General features: G+C 35.3%; 1 protein-coding gene across 3 annotated transcripts in view; it reads right to left on the bottom strand.

Annotated features, from left to right (window-relative positions):
* Positions 1-13392, bottom strand: part of Grid2 (glutamate ionotropic receptor delta type subunit 2) — a 1371796-nt gene that overhangs the window by 681613 nt on the left and 676791 nt on the right. The gene's annotated exons all lie outside the window — the stretch shown is intronic.

Here is a 13392-nt window from a genome sequence, read left to right as displayed (position 1 = left end):
CAGAATTGCAGGTTGTCTAAAATAAGTGGATACTTGATGGAACACTAATATGTTTATGGTTTGTCAAGATACAATGTGTGCACATGAAAATGCAGGAAGTTATCTCTAAATTATTTCAACTATGAAAAATGTTGGGATCGAGAGACAGGAGAAAAGTGGTAATTTCCCCATTTTTCCCCAAAGCAAAATATGAAAGAAGAAAAGGTTATTTCCCATTCTCCTTTACATTAAAAATATAAATATCACTGAGGAAAGATGCATACGAATCAAGATTAACATTTCACAAAATAAGTAATATCATAAATTGAAACTTATACTGTAAATAGAAAGTGTTTTAAATTTCCGTTAAAGGATCTCAGATCACTTAGACTGAAAATAAAACAGCTATGTGTCTATTTTGTGAGTATCATATTGTTAGGGCAGCTCTGAAAATCCCAGTAGGAGACAGTTTTCTTTTTTAGGAATACAAAAAATGTACCATGTATGTAAAGCAAGCCTCTAAATATATTTCAGCATTTTAGAAACATTATATAATAATTTTGAATATGATATACCTTATATCTGCATCTGAACTCCCAAGTAAGGGAAGTTTCCAAGTAAGAACAGTCCAGTCCAAAGAAAGTGATCATGAATTTATACTTGAATGCATATTTTAAGTAGTGTGTGCTTACTATGTTACCAATATGTATTTCTTGTGTCACAGTAGATATTTACAGAAGGATTTGAAATAGTAAATAGAACTGAAAAAGTGTAATTGGCATACTATAATCTTAATATAGAAGATGTTTTATCATTTTATAAACTGTGATTTTTTATTTTACATTCACCCCATAAAATGTTTACGAGAAAAAGTGATTGGTGAAAGAAAAGAAATAAATGGCATTTAGGGAACTGCTATTGATGGTCTATATCTCAAAATCCCTAATTGTGTGTGAGCATATGCATATAAATTTGTCTTTCTGGACAATAATTAATATAAAAGCAGTTAACAAGCCCACAGAACAAGAAAACAAGTGGTTATAAATTTAGAAATTAGAATTTTCTCATAACAAAAATTTATATTTGCAAGCTCTTGTGATTGCTTTTATTTTAAAACACTACTGTGAATATTATATGTACAGTTAGTGATCTTCAGAGTAGACATCTTGCATCAATTTGACTTAAATTCCTTACTTGTAATTTGTTATGTTTTGTTTCAAATTTTTTCTTTGATAAATAATCCCAGGATGTCATTACTGAACCAGGTTAAAAGCACAGAAGTCTCAGCTATAATACAGCAAGAGACAGAAGAACTGAAATGATAAACACAGTATGTATTCATTCAATACTCAAGCTTCATATAATACCTAAGGAGGCAAGCCAGCGATACCTGGATTAAATAAAGAGTTATAACTGATAACAGTGGATACACAAGATAGAAACATAAAATTAAGACTATGAACATAACAAGTAAGAGGCCTCAGATGTGAGAATCAGCATTGCTTGAGAAATGTATTAAGAATACAAAAACCCAGGTCCCATCTGAGAAACAAAAATATATGTCTTTAGAAAATGTGCCACAGCACATTTTTTGTTTTTAATTGTAAAGTTTTTTATTTGAATTATTTAAATATGTGTCAGTGTAGGTCAAACAACCCAAACACTGCACAGCAATGCCTCAGTTTGTGAACTTCACATTGGGCGAGGACCATGACCCTGACCAGCTTCCTAGCAGAAACACAACACCACCTTCTCTGCAGCACTAACAGGAAGGCAAGCTATCTTCCCCAGAACCGCAGAAGGAATTATTAAGTGCATGAACTAAGGCACCACTGCATATGCTGAAACATATCTGAGATGCTCAGAATGTAGCATGCACAGGTGTGGTAGTGCACACTTGTAATCTCAGCTCCCAGGAGGCTGAGGCAAGAGGATCACTGCAAATTCGAGGTCATCTTGGGCAACATAGTGAGTTCAAGGCCAACATGAGCTACATAGTGAGACCTTGTCTACAAGGACTAAAAACTGAGTGTTTCACTTTTGAATACTCCTGGCTTATCTGCAGTAGCTATCTGTTGTCTCTCTCTTCCTTCTTAACCCCTTCAAATAAATTGTCTTCTTTTATTTTAAACTCTCCTTCTTTAGTTTTTTTAAGATACTGGGTTTAGGATGGCTGGTAGCTGTGTGATCCACCTGAGCAGCCACATGAGGTCTGTCAGGTTCTTACAAGGGTACATGGCACAGCTGCAAACCCAGCCCGTTGGAGTCTGAGTTGGGGAATGAAGCCCAACACGCCTGCAGGGACAGCTGGCACAATTCTGGAAACTCCCTAGGAAACCTGAAGACCAGCACTGAGACTGTATGGCCAACCTGAAAGACGTCCCAACGAGTGTTCCCTTCTGTCGGCTATAAATATAGATGCAGCCTGTTCCCCACTGGGGGCAGGTAGGCATATGTCTATTGAGCTTCTGGGTCCTGATGAAATTAACTTCAGTGAGTGTCCTCCGGCTACAAGAAATGCATCCCAGCCCTTACAACAGGGAGGTACAGCCACTCCCTACTAAGTTCCTGAGGCTGAGGAAATCAAAATTTTAAAAAATGACCGATTTTTTCTCTCTAAAATCCTCAGTTATGCTGAGTGTGGTGGTATATGCCTCAAATTCCAGTATGAAGAGGCTGAGGTGAGAGCACTACAGCAAGCTAAGGCCGTTTGCCTACATAATGAGATTCTGTCTCAAAAAACCCGAAAAAAATGAGATTCTGTATCTAAAAAAAATCCCAAGTATCCTTTAAACCCCATATGACAGTGAGTGATCAGGGTTAGAATCCTAAGTTCCATGAGTCATCTTAGATACACATAGTCACTTGCGATGCATGGCTGCTGTTCCTGCACTCTGCTTTTATAATTAGTCCTGGGCTGAGAGGCCCTGCAGCTGCCCACTCAGGATCCAAAACCCACTCAGGAAACACAGGAGCTTTTTTCCTATTTCCAGTAAAACTCTCCTAACTCCCTCTTTTGATTGGTGGTATCATTTCTTGAGGTCTGTGGACCCATGAGCTTGGTATATAGGATAACATAACCAGAGGTTTACGTCAAGGCCTTTGAACCGAGCTACAATCCCCAGTTCTTTTTTCTTTTTCTTTTTGTAAGCAATATTTTTTGAAACAGTATCTCCCTATGTAGTCCAGGCTGGGCTTTGTAGGGGAAAATTAGAAGGACATAAACAAAAAACTCAGGACAAAGCATTAATGACTTTGTAAAGTCATCACATGCTGAACTGTGGTTGAAAATTTTTAAGTCATCACATGCTCATGATGTACCATGAGCTTGGAAAAAATACACCCCTCTGTAAGTTTATGAACATGTTAGTCACATTTACTGTGTGCTGAACTTGTCCTCTTCCCAGTAAGAGTCTAAGACCCTGATTGGACCAGCTGACATCAGTAACAAGAGAGTTTACACCTGTCAGTATGGACGCATGCTGTACTCATGAGGAATGTGGAGTGGAACACCCACTACTTTGATGCTAATATAGCTCTCCCTTTGCTTTCTCTGAATTTGCCACACTTTAAATAAATGTTTGCTGTGTACTATACCAAAAAAAAAAATGCAGCATGACTAGAACATAAGACTAAATCACTTAAACTTGATGAAATCTCATAACTACAAAAATAAAACACCAGTAAAATTTCATATTTTAACTTTGAGAAAATGTTTACTTCCCCAAAATATTCACTGAATACTGAACATAATATTATGAGTGAAATGTATAACACTGATATCCATTCTCACCATCAGACAGATAATATCCAACCAACCAAACTCCTAAGTACAAATTATGCCACGTGCTTGAAAGGAAGCAATTAAGGGTGCTCTCGAAGGTCAGAACAGTAGGCACCAGAATCCACTATAGTTAGAGCACCTGTTAGAGTTTCCTACAGAAAACTTATGTTCAAACTGTGTTCCAAAGGATAAAACATTGCTCAGAGAAAGAGCTAGGGAGAGAATACAATGGCTCATGAAAAAGGCCCTAAGACTGTGCAGTTCTTGTGTTTGAGAAACTTAAATGAATTCAGTGGGACTGTGTCTAGACATAACAGAACTGGGGGAAGCTGGAATAGAGAGTGAGGTCAAATTATTTAGACCAGTGTCAAATACAAAAAGAGGTCATTTTATTTTAAATATAGTTTTAATCTATTGAAAGTGTTAAGTACAGGATCTGACATGTGAATGGAAAAACTCTGTTTGCAGAGTGAGATGCAGTTTAAGTCTGAAAGCATAAGTTGATTTTGTAAATTGTTTCCCTCTGAATTAAAACAGTAATACATATTTTAACTTTTAGTTTTGGTTACATATTAAGAAACATCTGTAGTATTAATTGGTTAATGAACACCAAAGTGATATGATAAAAGATCACTGTTATTCTTCTGCTCCTTTGCCTTGGAATTTTGGTTTTTCTTTCGTAGATATTTATGTGGGGGTTGAATTTATTAGAAAGTTTTTCTGATGTGCAAATAGTTTTTAAGATTGTATGTGGTATTTAAGATTGATTTAGCAAGAATGCATGTATGTTCATATAATTAAATCCAATAGTGCTTAACATATGATAGTCCTATTATTACTAATAGTATGCAACTCTTTAGGAGACTATTGCTACTCTCATCAACAGACAGATTGCCTAACATTTACTGATAGCTAGTTCCTCAAAATACAAAGCATAAAACACAATGTAAGCCTTGGGGATATAGGACTCAAGTAGTCATAGTTCTGCTTATTTAAGAATGACATTAGATACTCATGGTAGGTAGCAACTAGTAAATGTAGTGGTAGAAGAACCTGAATCATTCTACTAGCTGCTTTGTGCAAAACAATCATTAAAAAAAGAGTAAGTCTTTGGTTTGTAAACATGAACATAATCAACCATCATTGTTTTTCAGCTACATTATCAGAATACTGATTAGTTGCCAGTCAATGAGCTTAGTTTCAAGACATATAGAAATAAAAACAATGTGGTCCCTAGCCTCAGGGAGCTGCTATGCACTTGTAACTCGGTGATATTTATTGATAATGAAAAGGTAAATTGTAGTTTCTGTAGTTTCCACCAAGTATTAATTTTACTGACCAGATAATTACTTAACAGCAAGTGGTAGAAGATTCATTAAATAAGTGATTAAACATAAGATTGGGGCATTTTTCCCTAGGCACCAAAAAGAAGCTTGTGGTATGCAGAATAATGCCCTCTCCAAAATACTAACATCATTACTTGGAGAACATACTAGGTCACATAGCAAAGATGCATTAAAGCTGAAAATAATATTGATTGTTATTCAAACGACTTTAAAATGGGAAAAGCATTCCCTCTGGATGGATACAGAATAATCATAGGACCTTTACATTTGGGAGAATCAAAAGGAATACAGATCTCTATGCAATGGTTGGGACACCGGAATATTTAGAGAAAAGCAATATTGCTGACTTTGAAGATGGAGGAAGAGGATCATGTGTAAGGAAAGGTTGGGCCCTCTAGAAGGAGGAAAAGCGAAGAAGATAGATTCTCCTCTGCAGCCATCAGGAAAGAGCACAGCCTTGACAATCCCCACACAATTTAGCCCACTGAAATTCATGTCAGACATCTGGGCTGTGTGCCATAATCCACCTGTGCCGTTTAAGCGTCTAATTGCATGAACATTTACTATAATGTCAACAGAAGCCAACAAAGAGCAATGCTTTCATTCTTGAGTCTACATTTTTCAATGTACTGAATTTTATTAGAATAATCTGAAGAAATTTTTTAAAATTTGAGTTAAACTTGCTTATATGGATTCAGAAATTCAGTCACTGAACTACATTTTTGGTCCTTCTTTACTTTTAGAAGTATTTCACTAAGTTGATCTCACTAATTGGCTAGGCTTGAGTCAAATGTGAAACCTTGGCTCAGCCTCTGTTATGGCTTGTATCTAGACGTCCCCACAAAAGCTTATACACTCTCAAGTGGGGCTTTATGGAAGTGACTGTGTCCAGTTTGTGTGAATATGGATTTTAGGCATGATAATTGAATTAGTCTGTATTGTTCTGAGCATGACTGAGTGGATGTAGTGAAGACATAGCTCCATCCCTAGCTGTGGGTGGCACTAACAAATAGGCTTGTAACCTGCACAGGAATAAAAGGAAAGGGAGGTACATTGCTTTGCTCCTTATTGCCTCCTGTCTGCTCTTCCATTGATTGTTCCTCATCTGTGATGCCCCTCTGGCATGCTACCTTGCCTGGGAGCCAGCCAATTTTGGGCTGAAACATCTATGAACTTTGCTTCTTTAAGCCAGGTTTCTCTTGTTATACATCCTTACCGTAATTTCTAATGAAAATAGGCACCTTGCATCTCAGTACTTGTGCTAGGGGAATACAAGAAGCGATCTTTGTGTTCATGCTTTTGCTAGATAAACAAGGTGTATGCTGGTGTGTCACGGGATCAATGTAATACATGTAATACCTAACTGTCGTATCATTTGATGTATTTATAATTAGTTTTATCAAATGTTTTCTACAAATTTTTCTTGTAGAATTATCCAAAGTAAGTACAATGTTGCATAAAAATCTTCTTTTATAACTTTAGGAAGAGATTGAAAGTGAGTCGTCAGGTGACTTGGTAACCATGATGACTGGGATATGTAAGACCGAGATGTTAGCAAGATATGACAGAGAAGTACAGAATAAAGACTGACTCAGATGAGGAACAAAGCAGTCATGTAAATAAATCTTTGGCTGGTCAAAATGCTACAAAATAGTCATGTATACCTGAATGATCTAGTGTTAGAATTGGTTCAGAAAATGTCATTAGGCTCTTGCCAGACACGAAACCTATTGGATGGAACTCCAGCACTGAAATTCAATGTTGGAAATTGTTCCTAATGGATAATATGCTGTAAGGCCTTATGAAATACATTAATAATGAAATGAAAATAAATATTCTATATGCAACAATAGTGATAATCAAAACACCACACCATCTGAACTAAAAGCCTTCATAGCAGGACTTTATAATTCTAGTTATTAGACTTTAAAGGATTTATAGGGAAGTTTTAGATGTGTTGTTGAGACTTATAGAACAATAATGACAGTCAAGAGATTTGGTTTCTTTAAAATTACCTATGTTTTGATGACAAAAAGACTCACCAAGGAAGAAAAAATTCTGTCAATTCTGCAATCTGTGGTAAATAAATATGATATAAAGTTATATGCCCTGGTAGAAGTAAATGCATTTTACATCTTGAATTTAGGTATTTATCCTGGAACTCAGCCACTATTACTACAGTAATACACCCATGATGCTATGAACAGACACATTGCACCTATGTCAAAAGCAATCAAAATGTCACATTTGACAGTTGGTTTACTAGTTAACTGCTCAGGAGACTGGGCAGAAAGATTCTGTGAGTTCAAGGTCCACTTGTGTTACATAGTGAGTTCAGTGCTAGCCTGGACTACATAGTGAGACCTTGTCTCAAAAACAACAGCAAAAACAAAAGATTGATAGTGAAATCTCAGCACAAGTAAAGCCAAAAATAGTCAAATTTTGCAACAAAAAGGAAGACAGAGTAGACATTGTTGACTAGTTATGCAGAACCTATGATGTCACTTGAAACACAAAGCACTGGCCAGTGTTATGTTTTATTTGATCTTAAACATATCAGAAATAAGTAATTTCATAATTTACAGAGGAAAAATACTAGGACAAATGTCATGGAGAAATTTTCTTAGAGGATTGGAACTGGAATAAATAAACAACCAGTTACAACAGAGGAAGAACAGTATGCATCGGTCCAAATAACTCTGCAAAGAACTCTGAAACAGACTGGTGAACAGACAGGTGATGCATCAAAAGAAGCTCCTAAGAAAACAGGGAGACCATCAAGTTATCAAGTATGTATCATCAAAAAAGATAAGAGAACTAAACATGTGTGGTTAGGATAAGGAAGACTTGTGTAGAAGCATGCCGTCCTTAGGTATGAAAACTGCTTTAGGTGTGATACTCGAAGTAAGGATTTTAATTATATTGTCGTTGTAGTTCACATAGGAAATTATTTGTTCTTTTTAAATTTAGTAAACAGTTGACTTTGACAATCTTGATGTTTATTCTTCTTACTCAGTACATATTTAATACTTTATATTCATGGTAAGTATACATTGTACAACAAGAACCTCCTCACAAAACAGGAAGACAAGAGAGACGATGAGTATGCCCTGCCAAAAAAGCAGGCATGTGAGACACATACACCATCAGTGTGAGTGATACTTATGTATGGAAAACACATGTGATACCAGTGTAAATGGTATCTCTGTATGGAACCATTGTATGTCTTAGGTGTGATAATTGCAGCAAACATTATTTTTGTGGTTGAGTTTCATTTGTGTTTTCACTGTAGGTCACAGGAATTTGTTTGTTACTATTTTTTAGGTGTTGTAAGCATACCGCTTACTGTTGATGTTGCAAACATTGATGGTTACTGTAGATATTCATTACATATTAAAAATTTAGTATTTTATTGATATTATATTTTCCTATTAAACATACATTGTATAGCGTAATAAAAGTGATAAAATTAAAACAATTCATCAGTTGGCATACAATTAAAAATGTGTGTATGATACATCAACTTAATACTTCTTTCTTAGGAAATTTACTCTGCCACTCTGGGGAGCTTATGGATGTTGGGTGTTCTGTCCCAGCAATGAGAAGTAATTAAGGCAGGCTCCCATCGTGTTGGAATTATAGGTGTGTGTCACCATGCCCAGCTTGATGGTTCTTAAGAGAATAGTTCTGGAATTTGTGCTCCAAATTCTTATCTTTCTTTGTGTCATAGACTTGAAAAAAAATCATGAATGTTATGGATCCTCTCATTATCTAGTAAATGTACATACTCAAATTCTGTACAATTTTTTGATGACAGTCTCTCAGTTCAATCTATCTGCTTACCATAAATAAAGTTATCAAACAATCCAAATTCACAATTTCTTTTTCTTTATAATGAGTTTTTCCTGCCCAGAGTCATTGGAAGGTAAGGTGTAGGCATTCACGTGTTAAGTAGTAGTTTACAAAGTTCCACTTAAGAAATAATTTAAATAAAAATATTAGCAAACAAACATATAAATATTTCCTAATTTCTTTTAATTATTTCTAATTATTGTTCAAACTCTAAAGTTATTCTTCAAGCCCAACAAAAATGTACCAAATTCCAGATGCCTGGATTCCCAGGGAAACCAATTTCATAGAGGCTGGAGAATGGGAAAGTACCTAACTTCAGCCTTCAGAAATCAGGCTGTGCAAGAAAAAGGCAGCAAGAAAGACCTAGCGCACAGATGGGGGCTGTGAGACAGTATTTAAAAAGGGCCCCAGAGGGCCCTGAAGGTGGGGGACCTTCAGCATCATTCCAAAGCACAACTAGAGGAAGAAGGGGCTTTATAACCCTGCCTGGACCCTGAATTGGTGCTTCTCAATGGAAGTGAATCCTGGGGATGGAGGAGCTATCAACACCAATAGCTGTGGGAATACATCCTTCAGTTTGTGGGTGACGGAGGTTTGGGGCTCAAGGCTGAGTCTATACTGAAATGTTAATTACATTTATGGCATCAAAAGTTCTTTTGGCTTTCAGAGATATTTATGTAAAAGACCTTATATAACATTTCAGGCAAACATTTCCACCATTCTTTTGTAAACAACAACTGTTTATATAGCGGGGAATAGAGGCTTTTGATTCAATGCGAGCAGGAAAGAATCCATTTGTTGCCATGTAAGAAGTTTTCTTAACCTGTAATTAATTTTGCAGTTGATATCTTTTGTTGTTACCTTACTAGTATTTCTTCTCCTTTATTCAAATAACAAGGCGCTGATTTTCATATAAGAAATAAACCTGGATCCCCGTTTTGTGCCAGTGGTCCTGTATCTCAGGCTGGTCAATTTAATCTTTCTCTGTCTTCTAAGTAATTACTTTAAGAATGGGCACAACACTCAAGAAGAGATTGAAATGTGATATAGAGATAATATGAAAGAAAAGATCTTGCTTTTGTGTCAAAGCTGTAATGACATCCTTCTGGAAATCCAGGAGCCATCAAGGCAGTGAGAATGGAGTAAGGTAAAGCAGAGGTACACTAGCTGTACCCTGCTGCCCATCTGCAAGGGCCATCACAAAAGACTCAGCAGAGGCAGCTGGCTTGAGCGAGCTGTCACTCAAAAGAACAGGCCTTGGCTAAAATATATACATTTGCATTTCACTGACAATCATCTGGTAGATTAGTGATGGAGAAGAAGGGAGAATGCCTGATTTTGAGGTGCTTCTGTTTAGAGGAAAAATAAACATTGAAGCAGGAGATCATATTTTAATGCCAAAAATAAAGGCAATGTAACAAAGACATGAAAACATCAGTAAAGTAGTAACATATATAATATATACAGTACACATATATGTGCATTATATATATTATACATATATATCTCATATACCTACATATATATACATATATACCCTAATTGCTGGGTTATTTTTGATAAAAGGAAATGGGATGTGTGAAATAGTAAAACAATCTTTAAAGCGCACATTTCTACATGATGTTCATTTTTATATCAAGATTTTGTCAGTCCTAGTAAAGAGTCCTGATTTCACATTGTTCTTGTATTTTTCTCTATAAAAAGTGAAGAAAAAGAGGATATCTTGAGAAACAATAAAGACTGATCTATATAGCATCACTAGCAATCGTGTTTCTCTGATACGTGAACTGAGTTACTCCTGAGGGCAGTGTCTCACAATGGTGATCCCACGTAGGTCCTAATTGGAGCATAATGATTCATTTTATTGAATCATGTAAAAGACTACCTTTATTATAACCTTTAAAGTAAGATTAATTTTAATCTTGCTACTAAAATGGTTCATATTAAAGACTGGGATAAAAAATCCAGTCAATACTGGAAGTTAATGTATGATGGCTTTTCTAAACTGACCCTTAAACTAGAAAGATGACATTGCAGAAACATGAGTCAGAAGGGTGTCACATATCTGATTCATATGACTAGTAATCAACATTCACACAGATCACTTTCTGTATGTAAGCTTGGCTTATTATGCTTCTGTTGCTTGTTTTGAATAAAATGTTAAGCAAAGCAAAACTCTGCCTTATGGAGTAACCATGTGACGATAACAGCTCCTATTTGAATTAGAGGAATCTTGCATTACTTCTGATTTCTCAAATTATAGCTGTAATTTTACTAACTGTAGCAGCATTATGTGGAATATATCAAAATAGTAATTCACAGTCCAGTCCATTTGATTCAAACATTACACTTTTAAAAAAGAATATTAAAAGATACCTGTCTTCAGTTTTCGAGTATAATTTTTTTCTCTATTCAACTCTTCTTTTGGGCAGGTGGGGCACAGTTAATCACATTGGCCAGCAAACGCATGAAACACCTCAGTTTGAACAGGAAAATTTCACCACCATATTCAGTCAGTGTTGATATTTATAAAATTATGACAGTACACCAAGCTTTAAAATTTAGAACTTTTCCTTCCTTCCTTCCTTCCCTCCCTCCTTCCTTCCTTCCTTCCTTCCTTCCTTCCTTCCTTCCTTCCTTCCTTTCTCTCTCTCTCTCTCTCTCTCTCTCTCTCTCTCTCTCTCTCTCTCTCTCTCAGAGGAATACTTTTTGGAGAGTTCATACACACACATAACACAGCTTGTTTCTTTTTTTTAATCCCCTACTTTCCAACTCCATCCTTCCCACCTCCCTTTCCCCCAGAACCTTTTTTTTCCTTCTCATTCTTACTGATATTGTTCATCTTAGTTCATGTTCACAGCATATAATGTCCACATTCATCCAGGTTATTAGGACCTCACACCTGGTGTGTCTTCACTTTATTTCACCATCTCCTCCGCCTCAGCCCCAAATGATAGTGAAATACATGTATTGCATATACATACCAGTAAAATTAAAATATTTTTAAAAGGAATAATTATTATTGTTAGATGCACCAGTTACAACATTGAGCTGAAGCAATTTTCCCAGCATTTGAAAACAAAAGTTACTGCAAAAATGACTTGTTTATTGAGCAAATGAAGCTTTTAATAATTGCATATTTTTTAAAAAAATTGCATTGAGAGAAATTCTGATTTCATAAATATCTGAAATCATTTTGGGATTTTTTTTTACTTATATGATATTTTTCACTTTTTATTTAAAATAAAGATAATTATATGCTATAGTGACTTTCAGATCATGATACATCACTGTGATTTTATATTTGATAAAAGTCTGCGATTTGAGCATTAGATCATAGTATTTCAGTATGACAGTCATTTTTACTGTAATACTGATTAATATTTGTAAAGGAAATATTACTGATGAATAAATATAACAGTAGAATGTACAAATTCTATTTACTTGTCATGATATAATACAATGTAGAATGTACAAATTCCATATACTTGTCATGATATAATACAATACATGATATAATACAACAGACTAATACAATGGAAATATTTCAATAAATTGCTTAATTAGTTATATGATTATAGATATACACTGAAGTAAATGACAGAACTGAAATCTGGAAAGGGGCCAAATAGAGTAACAAACAGCTTTATGACTGTCAAGAGAAAAGACAATAACATTATAGTCTCAGACATTTGAAAACACCCTTGGGGTAATCAAAAACATTTGCTATCAATTAAGAGGAAAGTGTCCATTTTATGAATATTGATTAAACCTACATCATGAACACATAGAACAAATGTAATTCTTAGAAATGTATTTACGAGGAGAGAAGGGTAATCCAATATTCTTTTAGAAAGGATCTTTTATGTGGCAATTGAGACATAAGAAAAGGATGATAAAATGGAGGACAGCACATTAGTGTGTACCTTGAGTCAGGTGGCTACCTACTGACCCTGAGTTGTGGGGTCACTACATTGATGTTCTCACCATAGAGAGGAACCCACGGGTAATTCACTTTTGAGAATTCCTGAGTGTGTGTGTGTGTGTGTGTGTACACGTGCACACGCATGTATGTACATGACTATAAGAAAGTATTTATTCCCATCTAAAACATTAGAGCTGGTCATTGCTATACCAACAGATTTTTTTTAATCAATGTATTATCCACAGCTGAGTCTCTGCTTTTAGAAATCCTTTTTACAAATTACGATAGAGATTTACATATTATCAAAAAGCTTGTAAAAAGAAACTATTCTGAAACTATAAGAAAAATGTCAGAATAGCTAAAATTTGAAACAATTTCAAACTAAACTTAAAATATGTTTTAATAGGTAATTTAAAATGTTGAATTTTAATTGAAATATAGTTTCCATAACTTTCCTCCTATAAGTAAATTTTCCTTCAACTAGAAAGAGAGTGCATGTGTCTACA

The sequence above is a fragment of the Cavia porcellus genome, unplaced genomic scaffold (assembly GCF_034190915.1).
Source record: "Cavia porcellus strain 051 isolate PalLab524CR breed Dunkin Hartley unplaced genomic scaffold, mCavPor4.1 scaffold_4, whole genome shotgun sequence".
Classification (NCBI taxonomy): Eukaryota; Metazoa; Chordata; class Mammalia; order Rodentia; family Caviidae; genus Cavia; species Cavia porcellus.
Note: the sequence above shows the minus strand (reverse complement) of the source record. Positions and strands in the feature narration are given on the sequence as shown.